Source organism: Oryzias melastigma, linkage group LG1 (genome assembly GCF_002922805.2).
Source record: "Oryzias melastigma strain HK-1 linkage group LG1, ASM292280v2, whole genome shotgun sequence".
In the NCBI taxonomy this organism is placed as follows: domain Eukaryota; kingdom Metazoa; phylum Chordata; class Actinopteri; order Beloniformes; family Adrianichthyidae; genus Oryzias; species Oryzias melastigma.
Genome location: NC_050512.1, coordinates 9264151 through 9281475, shown reverse-complemented (window position 1 = coordinate 9281475; position 17325 = coordinate 9264151). Strand labels below are relative to the sequence as shown.

Below are 17325 nucleotides of genomic sequence, written 5' to 3'. Positions count from 1 at the left end.
AGTCTAATTTATATTCTTCAGAACCAATTATGTTATTTCTCTCCCCCTCTGCTACCAAACCAAATCCACCCACCTTCACTGGCACAAATTATCCTGTTATTTTTGCCGTCCACAAATCCCTTGTTTCACATGCGTACTATTAACAACTGCAGCGTCCCTAAAATGTAATTTTCAGGCCAGAGAAAGATAAATTAAAGGATCGCAAAGGTAAAAGTTGACTCAATTTAGCATCTTTAGACAACACGGTGCTTTTTGTACTTAGTCCCCAGCATTGCTCTAAAATTGTTTTCTGGTAGAACAATAACTTTGGGCTACAAAATATATTTTACGATATAGAAACGATAGAATGTAGTTGTTTTAATATTTATAAATGATAAATAATATAATTGAAGCGGCGTTGAATGGACTGCAGGCACTAGCTGCCCCTTCTATTCACCACCCCCACTGGGTTAGCCTCTGCTACTTTGGTTGTAGACTTAAGCTGGCAGCGTGTCTTTAAAATTTCATGAAGATTGCTCAAACAAAAGTTTTATTTTCCCATATTGTGGGAAAATTACTAAATTTGACAAAATGGCCACCAAGCCACAAGACCTGTAGCCATCCCATAATCATTTAAAAACTTCCTTTGGACATTCCAGATGTGTGTTTCGGTTTGTCAGTGGATTTTAAATAACTTTTTTCAGCTCCATGAGAGATTTTGGCCTCATTCATTCTTTTGATGGTTTCGCCTGGTGTGATGTTCTCATTTTTTCGGGAAGGTTGTTCAATATGGCCAAAATGTATTTTCACCAGGTACTAGGTGGGTGGAAATTTTGGAGAATAGTTTGACATGTGGGAGGGGCTAAGAGCAATAACCAATCAAAACTAATATTAAGAAATGAAAATATCCTTATAAAGCAATAGAAAAACTTAAACTAATACAAAGTGATTATGTTTAGAATTGAAAAAAAGTCAATTTCTGTGACTTTTTTTTTCTTTTCTTTTGGAAATGTCTGACAACTATTAAAGGAAATTCCATATTTTTGGACTATTTTCTTTATCAACAAAGCTAAAATGTTTAATACAAAACTGTAGTAACTCTAAAAAAGTATCGTGTTAAGGACTCAAACAAGGATTCTCAGGATGAAAACTAAAGAAACCACTAAAACAAACTAACGGGAGCTTACAGAATTTTTATTAAAACTGGGCAGAAATACGCTGATGAGACAGATTCCTTGGCGTGCAGCAAAAACCATCATCTCATTTACGATGACGGGAACGCGGTAAGTGAAAATAAACAGCTGTGATAATTAGAAACACAAACCAGGTGTGAACATGACAGGGGAGCCGGGAAACCTATGACAGAAGGGATCTCTGCAAGAAAACACAAACAAAAACTGGGAAACAGAAGCAAATTCCCACCGTCTGAAGGTATCTTAGGAATTATATACAGTATATTAATTCTTCAGCCTCCCGAGAAGATTTCCTGTAGCTGTTCTGTTGTCGCTCCACAGAGGAAAGTCTGCCAGCAGTCACTCGGGTCCCAAGGTGTTTCAATAGTTCCCAAAGTCTGGCATTTATTTGGGAATTGTTCACTGTAAGATCCATAACTTTCTTCTATTTTCATGAGATGGAAACATAAGGCACCACGCAGCAGTAAAAAATAATTAAATAAGAACCGAAATAAAGAAAGCAAACAGATGGCTGTTCATGGCAACCCAACCATGCGCTCTATTTTTGTTCAAGAGGATATTTGTTGTGGGTCATAAACAACTCGCACCACTTTGTTCCAGGGGAAGCTGGATTTCTTATGAAGTATCATGTCGAGGGCTTTAGTTCAGCTTTTTTTTGGCTATATTCCTGACAGACTGAGATCGATCTGATCCACATATTTTTCCCACATCAGCTTGTGCCAGACAGACTTTTTTTTAAATGTTGTTTCACAATATTTTGTGTTAGTGATCTGCTAACGCAGGAGTCTGGATATCATTTTTATTTTCTTAAACTAAATAAAATAACCATAAAATAATAAAGGGTTTGAAAAAAGGAGTGGAAAGAAGATAACTTTTTGATTCTCACCCTCAATCTTGCCCTACACATACATTTTTTGAGGCTGCGGACCGGTCAACCCATGAGGATTTTACTGGGGGGGTCGGGGGGTGCCGTCATGCCATGAGTGGTTCCCATATCCATTTGCAAAGAAAGGTTTCACATGCAACTTTTCTTGTTACACGCCACCAGACTGCTTTTAGCGCTGAAGCTATTCAAGAGAATCTGGTTGATTTTCAAAATAAAAGATTTTTGTCTTGTAAAAAAAAAAACAGGTATAATTTATTAGTTCTTCCGCGGCCTGGTGGCAAGGGATCCACGGACCGGCACCGGTCTGCGGCCCGGTGGTTGTGGACCACTGCTCTAGTTCATTCCAGACACACATTTTTATGCAACGGTCAACAGGAGTTTCTGCTCAGCTGTGGTTATTTAGAGCTTTCTTTTGCCAACATCAGAGTTGAAAACCACAACCCCCCATTCCCTAGTCATCCCACTACACGGATCTGTGTTTCTCAGTGTCTGTTTTGTATGTGTTTTGTGTTCATTCAGTTTCTACAGTCTGCTTAGATACAGAAATATGATAGCATCAGCATTTTATTGTGAAAATTTAGTTATATTTTGAAAATTGACCAGATTTTCTCGTGTCTTGGCGTGACTTTCTGCTAAAATTGACGTGGACCTTTTGCGGCTCGCGCAAAAAGATAGACCAGACGTCGAAACGATCGCTGCACGGCACGAGCCAGCCGTGTAGGACTGCGGCGCTTCGCATCCGGTGTGAACCTGGTGGAAGGTGCACTTAAACACTGAATTTGTTCAAAAATAGAAAAACTACCTTATAATCCAGTGTGTCTTAAGTGTGAGTTGTGTTGAGCTTAAAGGACCTCAAATTTATCTTGGTAGTACATGAAGCTCAAAAATGTGTTTTGGTGCAACGATGATGGATTGATGGATTTCCGAAGAATTACAGTTACTATAGTCAGGAACCTCATGGAATGATATGTACTGCAGTTTGTGAAATGAGTTGAATAAAATTTGATCTACTTTACTTCACTTTTCTTTTTTTTTCACTTTACTTTTCTACAGTTACTTTCTAAAATGAAAGTGATATTTTGCTGATATGTATGACTGATGGGATTGAACAAACAGGAGCCAAAGGAGTCAGGGATGATCGAAGATGCCACTCCTCAGATAAATGAGATTGACCCTTCTCCCTTCTCTTCCTATGATCCATCATGCGCTGACATGCACGACATGCCCACATATGCTTTTTCAGACAGTAAAAAAAAATCTGGATTCATCTGCTGTCACTCAAAATCCAGTTTAGCTCACACTTCAATGTGTTCATTTGCACTAATTACCAACACCCACAAAAGAAGATAGGAATCAAATATTTACCTTATTAAGAACTGCATGTATATTTATCCTCAGCTTCTGTTATGAGTCTTTGTGTATTTTCCACGTGTGCCAGAATGTTTGTTTTTGACGACAAAGTATTAAAGCCACCATAAAATGAAACAAATAAATTTTAGAGACTAAAGCCATAAAATTATGAGAAGAAAAAGTTATAATTTTTGTGAGAATAAAGTGAAAAATGTATGAGAGAAAAAAGTTGTTTTTTCACAAGAACAAAGAAGTAAATTAATGAGAAATAAGTCTTAATTTATGAGAATAAACCTATTTATTTATTTTTAATAAATTTTATTTAACCAAGAAAAAGTCATGCTATTTCAAAAATATGGTTGGGTGTGTAACTTGTATCCACATTGTCCAACCGGAGAAAAAAAAAATCATAATTTTACAAGAATTAAGTTGTAAATTTATATTTAAAAAAAAGTTGTAATTTTTACTAGGATGAACCCATTCAATTATAAGAAAAATATGTAATTTTACTTTTTTTTTGTTTGTTTTGAAAATATAGTTGTTTGTGCAACCTCCATCTACCTACAGTCTTTTTTAATCAAGTTGTATATTAATGAAAAAAAATCATAATTTTACAAAAAGGAAGTTGTAAATTATTATTTTTTTAATCGCAAATTTAAGAGCGTAAGGTCCTAATTTTTTTCAGAAAAAAGTCTTAATTTTGTAAGAATAAAGTTGTGAATTATGAGCAAACTGGCTTGATTTTGCGACAGTAAAGTGATAAAAACATGAGAAAAAGTCATAATTTCACAAGTTTGTAAATTTACAAAATGTATGAGTTTATTCCCATAATTTTATGGGAATAAACTCAAATTATGAGGAAAAAAGTTGTAAATTAACTTTTTTTTCACTTCTTTTTTGCTTGTTTGCTTGTTCGAAAATATAGTTGTGTAAGCCTTCATCCACATTATCCATCTTATACTGAAGAGGTCTGCAAATTATTTTCAATGTTATTTTACTTAAAACAAAACAATGTTGACACACTTAAAATTTTTGCATTTCTATATTTGTGAAACCAAAGCTGAAGGAAGTTGCTAATAAAACCCAATATTGGTTCTTTTTTTTGTTGTTTACTTTGTTGTCTCATAAATGTATGACTATATTCATATAGATTCTCAACCTCTAACTAGTGAAATTATAACTTTAATGTCATAAAATATTGACTTTTTTCTTTTTTTTAAAAACATTTTACAAATTGATTTCTGTAAAATTACAACTTTATTCTTGCAATTTCACAACTTTTGTTTTCATAAAAATTACCAAGTTTTTTCTCATATTTTAAAAGTTTATTCTTGTAAAAATTACAACTTTTTTTCCACGATTTTAAGACTTTATTCTCATTACTGTTTAGTTATTTATTATTATGGAGTCACTAATACGTTTTCAAAGTTGCTGTTGTTTTTTTTCCACTCTGTTGTGTCGACTGGCATTGGCCTTAACAAGGACTAGAAAAATGAATAAAAAACACAGAAACGGTGACTCCATCTCCCAGGAAAGAGAGAATTAAATCGTCAAGGGTCTCCAGTGCTGTAAGTCTTTGGCTAGCCATGGTTCAGTGAATCCACTTGTCATAATAGCTTTGACCAGATGGAGTGGGAGACATGACTTTCTTTTTCTCCCTTACCTTCTTTTCTCTGACCTATTGGGAGCTGAACAAAGTAAGGGAACATAATTAGTGGCACTACTCTCATTTTTGGGAGTAATTGGTTGGTATATCTGTATTTTCTGATAAAATTGTGCACAGTGCTTATTTTTCTCTCCATTTTGTAAGTGAACATGCAGTCATTACTGTGATAATGCTCCAGTTAAACTCATTATTCTTGTTCTGTGAAGAATGTAAATAAACCATTGGAGTATATCTAATAGTCCATGCTCTGTGCGCCATAAACACCTTTTACCGCCTGTCACTCACGTTGCCTTGTTATCAAACAGCTCTGTGCCAGTTTCAGGGTTGCTCTGGTAAACCGTCAGCTTGATGCTAGTATGAGGTCAGAAAAAGTGACTGTTCTTGGTCATTATTGGGTGTGTGGACCACGTTTCAATGTGTATCTGTCAAAGCATGTGGATCATTCTCTTTTAACTTGCTAGCAAGACTTAGCTAGCACTCTCGCCTCACAGGACCTTTCTGTGTATACTTTGCATGTTCTCCCATTGCATACGTGGATATTCTCTGGGAAATCCAGCTTCCTCCCACATCTCAAAAACATGCTTCACAGGTTAATTGGTGACTCTAAAGTGCTCTGGCTTTGCCCAACAGTATCCTGGACAGGCTCCTGTGACCCTGAAAGGAAAGCAATATAGTGGGTTAAAAAAATGGATGGATAGAGATGGCCATCTTTGCCATTTGCACATGCACGGTAAACTACACAGTAACCTAAGAAAACAAAGTTTACATCTAATTTAAAGGCAATCTCTCAGAAGTGTCTTAGTCAATTGTCTGGTGATAGACGTAGAGCTTCTAATAGTGTTTTCATCATTTTCTGTTTCTCTGTACTAAGAAAAAGCAAAAACATTGAATTTAATTCTTGTTTAGAAAAAAACGATTGTTTATGGCATTCAACCGGAAAATACTGTAACCGTAACTTCTTTTCATTTATCAGTGACTTATGTTTCTTTTCATCCATGACCATAAACAGAAGTATCAAAAGAGACAAGAATTTTCTCAAAATGTGAAATTGTTTTTTATATTTGACAGACTCTCGTATAATATCCTTTCAAAATAAAAGCCTGCTTGTGCCATGCGGGGGAGCGGCGTTCCCCCTCCAATTCTTTCACCGGAACGCCCCGCCCCTCTGGACTGTTCCAGCTTACTTTCACCCCTGATTAGGACTCATTGTTCACAAGACATCTGACTAATATTACAGTTGCTGTTACCTAAAAGAAGAGCTGCTTTATCTGCTTTTGTATTTTCAGACCTGCTGGTCAATCTGGTTGTTTTCTTCACAGCTTCTCTCAGCTACAGACGGTCTCCAGATTCGATGCAGCATTGGCACCCATTCAGTGTTAAGCTCATTGCATCCCTTTGAATGGGCCTCACAGTTTCCAGGAATGCATGTGATGTGAGACACCTGATAAATGAGATCCACACTTGGAGAATGGTGTTTACTAAAAAAAAGGGGGAAGTGTCTCGGTAGCTCTTTCCTTTTATTGTCATGTTTTTACCTCTTGTAAAGAATGAAGGGAAGTGGTTTCAGTTTGCAAATAGTCCTTCATTTTCAAACCAATTCCGTATTTGTAATTTGGGACTTTTTAAGTGGTTCCTATAATTAATGGATAGCATTGAATCATCAATTAACTTGTTGACAGCCCTTGCTTTACTTGATATTTCAAGGTAATGATTTTTGTTGGGACTAGTATTACCATTATTTATCCAGGTGGAAATGTTTAAGAACAAGTAATATTTTTAGAAACCTGATCTGAATCATAGCTTTTGTCAAGCAGCTGTCAAGAAACACACAGCACTGTTGGTTGTTGGTGTGAACGATAAAAAGGGAAAGAAAAACTAAATGTATCCAGGTCAAACTCATACCAACATGCTTGCTGTGACGTTACATGTCCATACACTAAAATAAAATTCAAGATACTTAAAAGTCGATCCACTAATAATAAACACTGTTTGTCCTATAATATGATATCAAAGTGTTAATAGTTCATTTGTTCATCTAGTTTTGGGCTACAAGTCTTTGGAAATGTTTAATTTTCAGAACCATTTTAATGCACCAAAACATGAAACCAATATAACATGTGAAATGTTATTATTTGTGTTTGCTCTGTGAGTCCATTTACTGTAGCTCGCTCAAAGACAAAAATCTATACATATTTTGAACTAAAACCATCTTAATGACAATCCCAAACTGTATATTAGGTGTACTTTCATATTCTAAAGGACAACATGTAGACATAATTAATAATCCAGAATTGATTCAATTCCCCAGAACCTGGATCGATTTGATTCAGATTTTTTTTCGATGATTTCAATCTACTCACTTCAATTTTGAGTTTACATGGTTTTCATTACACCGTATTCCAGAAAAAGAAGTATAAGCAAAAACTATTTTAGACCAAAAATAATTACTTTAAAAACATTTTCTTAAGAGTTTGTAAAATTTATGCCTGTGAGTTTATAAAGATGTTAGCATCAAGCTAGCAACTTTAGCATTATACCTTAGATTGATCTCTACTTTTATGGATTGATTATTGATCTAATAAGCTCAGATCGATTCAGATCAATTAATCAGTTTTATTAACACAGCCCTAATTAAGTCTATTGTGTAAAACAGATGACACCGCCAATTGAAGACATTGCAGTATATTTATACCAAAAAGTCATTTGTATTTTAGCTTAATAACACACTGGAGGTTCGGTCCAGTTACATTGTTTATTTCAGTTTGCATGTTTCCATATTTTGGCCAGTGAGGAACTGATCAGCATGTTCTGTACTCTCCCTGTCATGATTCAGATGACTGTCTGCAGTGAAACAGCAAACACAATAAACTTTTTGTTCAAAGCTTTGTTAGAGCTTTGCTCTTAATTACTGACCACTATACAGCAATAGCACAATAGTTTAACTCTGCAGTATTGCATTATGTTGTTCGTTTTTCCCACGCTAAAGAGCAAAATGATTCTGAGAGTCTGCTAAGTTCACACCTGTCATGGGACACGCGTTCTTGAATGGCCATGGTGTTCACACACTGACATATATAGACTGTGACCTCATCGATAGAAAATGCCTTACCTCCACGTCCAACAAACTGAAGTAAATTCAGTTGTCATTTTTCTGTGGAAGATATCGACATTTTGGGAGCAGACGACGTTAGTAAGTAGTGATTGGTCCAAGTACGTCTGTCTCTATGGCAACCACTCTTGCTAATCAGGAGCTAGTTTGTTGGAAAGCCACACCCCCTCCACTGAAAGTGGGCTCAGGAGAATCTGTCAATCGAACTCTTGGGACGGTCGAGGTGGGGAGGGACCAGTGGGCACCACATGCTTTTATTAAGGCATCTGATTGGCCAGTTTATAACTTTGATAGCTTGCAATAAGGAAAATATGTGATGAAAAAAAAATATTAGCAAGAACATATTAAAAAGAGACACCAGAGCAAGAATAGTTATTCTGACAAATAGAATGACTGAGTAATAGTTGTTTATTTCTCAATGGAGGTCTAAAGGATTTTGGCCTTCTGGGACCAGCTGATTCTTCCTGTTTGGAATGCAAGGGGTGGAAGGGATGATGTGTCCAATTCTCTCTATATACAGTTTATGTGTTCACACTGGATAAGCAGGGAGGGGTTTCTTCTTCATTTTCTGTTGCTACATGTTTACTAGCACATGTCCAGCACCTACATATGGAGGGGGCTTGGTGTAGAATGTTGAATCGGTGCAAAATCTCATAAATCTTGTTCCAGACTTTTTCTTTCTCTATTCTAAAATATGAAATACCTGGTGTCATAGAAGTCCAGCTGGGCAGAAACTGCAATTATTAGTTACTCCTCCGTAACCAATTTTCAAGCGGTTGGTACTTCAGTGAATTCAAATGGACGCCATCCATACGTCACTACCAAATCTGAGTTAAACTTCAGTAGTTATGATAAGGAAACACGTTCACGTGCATTCAAATAAACTTTTCATGCGGTGTGAAACGTAGCTTTGGATTTTATGTCTTTTTTTTTACACTCTTTTATTTACCAAAAATATGATGAAAACCGCAGATCATCCACCTTTCTTCTGCTCCGTGCTGAAGACACTCAAACTGTGAGTTTTAACGAATATTGTTTGACCCACAGCCGTTCTCTGCCAGAGAGTTTGGTCATTTTTGTTTTGTTGTTGAACTTGATATTCAGTGAGACATTGTGTTTCTTTGATTCTCGAGCTGCAGATGAAATGACAGCCTCTACAGTTCTTTCCCTCTCTTCTTTGAAGTTATTGTGTTCATTTCAGATTCCTAATCTGACCTGTCAAAGGCCTAGCTCATGCATCCACATGTTTGAAGTGCTTTCAACTTGGGGTTCAACAGTTTTTAAGACAACATGTTTGTATGTTGGTGGGTGGTGTGAGTCAAATTATTGATTGTGTGTGGAGGTTTCTTGTACTCTTCAATGCTGAAAATTCAGTCCGAGTCAATATGCAACACACAGTCCAAGAAGAGAGGCTTGTTTTTTCTGTTTCTTACTGATACGTGTGGCTTTGCTGTCAACTGTAGAAGTGTTTGGTGAAAGACTCTACCTCTCGAGAATGAGATAAATTAGTGTCTTTCACATTCCTGGACCAGCGTCTCAATTGTGTTGCTTTGTCAGAGTGCTGTGCTCTTTTTTTTCATTTTCTTTGCATACAGATTTGCTACAATGAACAACAGGGGTGAACCGGTAGGTGATTGAGAGGCAGAGGTCAGTAAAGCACAAAGGAAATCACTTCAAATTTAAAATGAAATGAAGATGTTCTTGAGTCAAATCCAGTGACCTTCAATTTAACATCTCTAAGGTCTCATTGCACTATTCTGAAAATAATAGTTTGGTTTGTATCACAGTAGTACTGCTTTATTTCCTTTTTTTATTATCAAGATGAAGAATTTTCAGATAATTCTTAAGTCATAATTAAAAATATAGTTTTAGTAGTAGCTTTTTATAGTTTTTTGATATATTGGGATACGAATCAATATCAAGAAATGTGTATCGCGATACATATCGTATTGCCAGACTCTTGCCAATACAGACCCTCGCCTGGTAATGTGATTAGCAAAATGAACAGGAATGGATGAAATATTACTAATCTGATGTGTGCTGTCTGTTTCTATCAAACAGGACATTCTGCTCTGTATTTGAATCCCTGTAATGTAGTTCCATTTGCTCAGTTGGTAATTAGTGGGGCTTTGGGCATGTTTGGATTTGACACATACATGCAATACCAGTGTTTCTTAAATCAAATTGTCCGCATTTGAAAATATTCATTGAAAAGTTTTTTTGTCTCACTGTTTTGAACTTTTTTTTGCTCAGTCATCACATCAGAACTAATCCTGACGGAAACTTTTGTTTATTTAAAAATCCCCATCAGTCTTCACCAATGTAAAGACTATTCTTCCTCGGCTCTACTTTTAAAAATACATGCATTATTACAAGTTTTATATAAAGCTGACATTAATACATTGCATTTTTATAGTCTTTATAGTTTTTCAAAACTCCAGCAATGCAAAGAAACAGATGAAGCAAAACATTCAAATTTATGAAATTCCTAAAATTAAAAAAATAAATCAATTTTGTAAAGTAATTTCATTATGAATTACTGAATTCTTGTGATTCTTATTAACATTATTTCTAGGGGCAGCATATTCCAGTAAGAAATCAATTTATATATGGCTGTTTTTTTAATTCACTGGTTTGCAGTAAAGGAAGAGTTAAAGTAACAATGGATCTTCTGGTGTTAATAACATGTCAGTTACAAGTAGGTATTAATTCTGAGAACGAACTAAAGGGTCTTTGCAGCATCAAGATAGTATGTACAGACAGACATCAGACTACAGACAGAATCATACTGCACACAACTCTGTTACTGACTTACATTCATGACACACTGATGCACCCACTTGATTGTAGCCTTAAAAAGACAACCAAGAGTCAGTCTAGCAGCTCTATTCTGCACCATCTGAAGTTTGTTAAGATCTTATTTGGCTGGACTTGACCAAAAAACAGGACAATGCTCCAAGTAACACAAATGACAGAACCAATCCTCTTGTTTCTGTTGACTATAATTAGCATTACATCTAACTATAGAATATTTATTTTTATCAACAATATTGCTGTGTGGTTCATGACATTGTTTGATCTAGTGTTATAGCCAAAAGTTTAATCCCCTTAACTTGTTCAAATGACTGATTCTGTAGTAAGATATACAGCATTTGGTTTTCTTTGACAGAAGACTTTGAACCCAATAACGTACACTTGATTTCCACACATTCAACTTTTACTCATGTGTTACCTCAGTGTGAAAGCGTAGAGGACTTAAGTTTAGATGTAAAATGACCGTATGACCCTCTGTGTGTAGCGGCAACAGTTGTTTATCAAAGACCTTTGATTTTTCCCTTTTTTCCTTAGTGTGTTCACAAATGTCTGGATGTTTAAAACAAACTGATAGAGCCTTTGATTATACGTGGGCGGTCACACAAGCTGCTTTGAAGATTTGAGCATGAAAGAGCTGCAGACGCCTCCTCTTAAGTTTACTTTTGTGTTCAAAAAACAAGCGCTGTGGCCACACAGAATGAAGCAGGAGAGATGGTGGACTAAAACACAAAGGATGAAAGAGAACAGGCTGACAAACGAAAACCTAAACACAAACCATGTTTATGAAACTCAAAGACAAAATGGAGATCAAGGGAATACTCCAGGAAAAGCTCAGCAGGTGAACAGGAAGGAGAGGAAAATTAACAGAACCATAAAGAAATTTAGGATTAAGAGCAAAAATCAGCAGGAGCCCTATAACAAAAACAAAAACTGATAACTAATGACTCATTTAAACTAGGATTCAATTTATATCCTAACATGTGTTTGGCAATATGATTTATTGCTGATATTGAGTCATTTTAAATGATCCAATTGGTTCAGAATAATTTACCTAAAACCGATCCATTACATCTTTAGCCAAAATTCAACTCAGAGATCAATACCTGATACTGAACAGTGCAGGTGACGTTTTCCTGATTCAAGTATTTCTTACAAGATAATCAAGTGTAAATTACATTTTTGTACAAACAAAGAACATTTTATTTTCATCAAGTTCAGCCACTGTTGTTTTTACACATGGTAAAGGAAAAAGTTATTTTTAAAATCGACAATTATCCATTTTTTTTATTATTATTTAGAAACTATTTTATGATGGTGGATGTCAAATTGATTAACATTTTGACTCAGAATTTAAATCGATGTATTTATTAAGTTGAATAATCATCACACATCTGAAACAGACGTCTGATATGTTGAGTTGCTGTTACCATACATCCTTGAAGTTCTGTTTATTTTTTGCTGAATCAATTCTCCAGTGCCAGGATTTCTCCAACCAAAAGTGACACAGCAATATAACAGTAAATCTTGTGTCTGATGATAAAAGTGATAAATATTGTGGTTTCTATGGTCTTTGAATAAGGACAGACAGTTCCACAAACATGTCTAAGGTCTAATCGCATCAGAAAGATGGACCATGAGCATGTCTTCAGTTTGTTTACACATGTTCTGATACCTAAGACATCTTTTAGTGGCACATCATTTCACAGCTTGAGCAAAGGCTTACTGACAAAATGAGAATGCGTAATGATAGATGGTGGAACATCACAGATTGCGCTGGGAGCATATGGAAGGAAACGCAACACCCTGCTTGGTGGCAAATGGATGATGCAATCACCTCGTATTTTCTGCTCCATCACACTGAAGGAGAGCATTTGAATATGCCTGTTGGTGTGACAGATTACTTGGAGCTTTTCACATCCATTCATTAGATTTCTTTTTTAACACTGTGCCGAAGCGGGAAAGGCCTCAGTGGCCTTATATTTTTAACTGGATGGATGAGACAGAGCGTCAGCAAGGGTACAAAGGAGGACACTTGAGATGAATTTTTTTGTCATCAGTCATTTGACTTGTAATGCAAGGTTACAATTATAGTAAGACATTGATGCCAATATTTTTTTTTATACAGCGTAAGCATTGCAAATGTTAAAAGACAACAGGTGTGTGTGTGTGTGTGTGATGGGGTGAGATTGCAGTTATGCAAGCCAAATACTCTTCAGAAAAATGAATAAATTACAGACTGCATAGTGTTTCCGTTTCTGCCTGTTGGATATACATTCATAATCTATATTTAATAAAGTGGTATTTAGATGCACCAGTTTTCTGGAGTGTACTAATGTTAAAATAAAATCTACAGCCTTTTAAAAATGTGATTACAAAACTGACAATAGCACAAATCAACCCAATTTTGCAGTTTTCTTGGAGCTGTATACATTTTCGCAGAAATAAACCACATTTTCATTTAGCTGCTCATTCACTCTGCTAATACAATATGCATGGATGAATGCCTTTTCTGGCCTTCAAGGGCTGTACAGCCTGCGAGCCAAAAGTGTTTTCCCCACCGTTTCCACTACAGCACTAGAAGTAGATGAAAAGTTTTTGGTCTTGGAGCTCTAATGTTTTCTTAAGCAGTTTATCTCCTTTATGCCAAAGACTTTGCTATTATTTTTGCTACTATTTTTCAACAACGTGTTTTTAAAATTATCGTTTTTCTCGGATTCTATCCTAATTTAGATGTAAATGTTTGATTATTTTTAAAATCTGATTTACAACACCTCAAGAGAACAACTAAAATCTATATCTAGTGGACTTAGATATTTTAATAGTTATTTTCATTCATTGCAATTCAAGTAGTATGCAGTAATCGTCAGATTCTTAAAGTTTTACAAACTCACAATAGCATAAATAGCACAAAATCAACACAATTTTGCAGTTTTCTTGGAGCTATATACATTTTACACTTCTGACAGTGTGTGACAGTGTACAGGATGGAGTATGAACATATAAATGGATCCTAACTTTAAACTTGACAATACACAGTTTTCCAAGTGAGTCCAGGATTTCTGTAATTTAAAAGAGCTTGTTTATTGCAACACTATGTCTTGATCACTGCATTGCAGTGTTCAGAGTGCTGCTCAAAGTTTTACCTGTTATGTGTTATCAAGAACAAAGCATTTAGGTTTTGGGCTCCCCCTTTTGACTTTTCTTTTTAGAAGAAACTTTGAAAACTGTCTAAATAATTTTGTCTCCATGGTCATTCGTCGCCTTCTGAAGTATCTTTCAATCTCAGATGAGGTTATCAAATTGCTTCTTAAACACAGTGTAATCAGTCTAAGTAAATTGTTTATCTTTTCTTTTATCTTATTTTATTGTGCACTCTTATCTTTGGCTTTTTTTTTTAGTGAGACTTCCTGTGATCTTGGCATGTTCTGTTTTCAAGGTTTCACCCTCAGTGACAACAGGCTTGGGTGGATAATTCTCCACAGCTGTCTTGATTTGTGTTAATGATCCTCAGTGTGTCTGGTTTTCACACATGTGCTTTTTCACTTTTTTGTTTTTCCATTGGTTTTGTTATGTTTAAGTTTATTTATGTAATGTTTCCGTTTTTGGCTTGGTCTCCTGGTCCATCACCAGCTCCTGACACATTCCTGAAGGTATAGATTGCATTTTTACTTGGCGAATGTCATTCACATGTATTTACGTGCAACCAGCATAAAAACAGATGGAAAGTCACGTTGGTCACACGTAATACACGCAGCCAAGATGTGCATTGCTGCACATATTTTCAGTGGGTCCCAGGCTAAATACTGTTGTTGGTTGCACATATTTGAAGTCAAGGTTAAAGTTAAAGTCCCATTAGTTGTCACGCACTTAGGTGTGTGAAATTTGTTGTCTTTATTTGACTCGTTCCACTGGGAAGCGGCCAAGAAAAAAAGTTCAGGATTCGCTGCACGTATTTAGAAAATAGACAAGTTTTTACTCATCCAAACTTTTCCTTAATTTAATGTTTTCATAATCTACTCTTTATATTTTCATGTTCTACTTCTACATGTGTTTTTCAGAAAGTACCTTAAATTTAATCCTGCAGTTATGTAATACATCTGAGACAGTGATATTGTAAGATGAGGTATCACTTTTGAGAAACATTGCTAAGCAATTTGTGACAGTTTGCACAACACTGGTATTAATGTATATAAATTGCTAATTTTCTTCTTAGTGTTGCAGGGTGATTGCTAGAACCAGTAAAAGACCCTAAGCAAAAAGTACTTTATTTAGGTGTACTACTAGTACACATAATCTACGTAAAATATTGAAATTTTACTTTGTATATACTATTCTGTATAATGTAAAATGACTAAAATGTTCCAATGTAGTCTGAAGAAGTTTTCTATTAGTAAACTTCCTACACTACACGTACATGGTCTGTAGTAGACTGCTTTTAAGACTACTTTTACTCAAATATAGATAAAAAACTTCAAGAGTACTACTTTTTGTAAAGGGGATATAGAACTAAATTAGTACTTTTGTGAACCTACACTGCAGATCAAATATTAAAACTTATAGGGGACCATATGATAAATTAAGAAAAAAACATAAAAACTGCTAAAAAATGATGTTAAACTTTTTTTTTTTTTTAGATATGAATACAGTCAAACCAGAAGGTGATTTGTGCCATGATGGCGATTTCTGTGATCTAATTTCTTCAAAACCCTTTAAGTGACTTTTATAAAACTATAAAAAATAATATTTCAAACAATGTTGCATGAATATTTTTAGGCGTTTACATGAATATAATCAAGGTATTGTAGAAGTATGCTAGAGCTAGTGTGTATGCATTAATGCTATCAATAAAGCAAAGTCTAAGTCTAAGTCTAAGTCCAATATGCAAGTTTTTGTAGTAGTCTGTGTATGTGCTTTTACCAGTGTGCACAAGGCTTTGTACCAGTCTGTGCAAGTGATTGTTTTAGTAGTAGCTGAGGGAATACTTGTAGCAGTATATGTGTGTTTTAGTAGTAGTGTGTGTGGGATTTTAATATTACATGAGAGTCTTTGTAGTAGGGGGTGAATATAAACCATAATTTATGGCCTAAACGGCTCTTTATACTGAGAAGACGTTTGGCCCCTGAATCATCGGCTCCTCTCTGAATCTGTGAGACCACTGCCAGCAGTGGCAGGTTTTCATGCAGTAATGAGCTTAGATGAGCACAGGTCAGCTGAGCATCAGCAGTCCTCTCCGGGGCCTTTCACATCAAAGAAGAAAAACCTGTTAGATGTCAAAATGTCATCCCATAGTGATGGGGAGCAGATCGTTGCAAATATTGACAGTTTTAAAACAAACCTTGGTATTGGATGCATGCGGGTGAGTGGGACACGGTGTCCCAGTTTCTGTCATTTACTTTATATTGTCTTAGCTGTTCCAGTTTCCTGTCTCTGAAATGAACTCCATTCACACTGTGCCTGCACGGTTTTCTTCACTTCATACTCGGTTCTGCTGTCACTGCTGATGCAGTGTCACATGAATTGGCTGCACTGAACAGACAAAATTATCTTTTTTCTTCTTGAGGTGAGGAAATTACATGGGAGCATCATAGTCACGGCTATGAGAAATTGTTTTGGTTGTAAAATATCTTACAAAAATGAAGTAAAGAAGCTTGTTCATGTATTGCTCAGTAGGGAGGACAGTAAACTTTTCTCCAATTGCAAACTTAGTCTTTGTCACAACTATTTGTCGCAACAATTCTAAGATCATAGACCACTTGGGCAGTCTATCCATAGAGCGAAAATTTTCATGCAAGTGCCACTTGTGTGCCCTGTTTACATATCCCTTGTGTGCAGTATGACCGTTAGAAATTAGGAAATTATAAATTCAGATTTGTGTAGGAATTCTACTGGCATTTGCATAGGCACACCCCCCATACAGCATTTACGTGTGGTCAGTAAGCGGCCAGTACGATCACCTTAATAACAACTAGGGTTCGGCATAAGGGCAAAGTACAACAGCATCACCCTTATGTCAGAAGTGCATGTAACTTACAATTTCCTTATGTAATGTTCGCACCAGACATGTGAAGCATACATATTTGGTTTCCTGAACCCATGTTTTTACCCATGGTGTTCACACTGGACAAGCAGGGAGGGGCTTCCTCTTCTTTTTTTTGCTGCTTACTAGCTCTTATCAACCACCTACAAGTTGGAAAAGTTTAATGGGTCCATTTTACAATGGAAACACTCAAAATACCAGATCAAACTGGACTGTTCAGTAGAAACGAGGCTATAGAGACATGTTTACGTAGACCAAGAAAGTAGACCACATCAGTCCAGTTCTGAGGTC

The 17325-nt window shown here is 35.8% G+C and overlaps 1 protein-coding gene across 2 annotated transcripts in view; it reads left to right on the top strand.

Moving 5' to 3' along the window:
• The window catches only part of LOC112137142 (voltage-dependent T-type calcium channel subunit alpha-1I), a 70648-nt gene that overhangs the window by 17073 nt on the left and 36250 nt on the right, over positions 1–17325 (top strand). Inside the window, exon 1 of one of the 2 annotated variants that reach the window (XM_024259306.2) lies at positions 13975–14647. The exons of the other annotated variant lie outside the window; for it this stretch is intronic. The gene's annotated coding sequence lies outside the window, so the exon portion shown is untranslated. Of the gene's footprint in view, positions 1–13974; positions 14648–17325 lie in introns of those variants that run through there. 2 annotated transcript variants of the gene reach the window in all.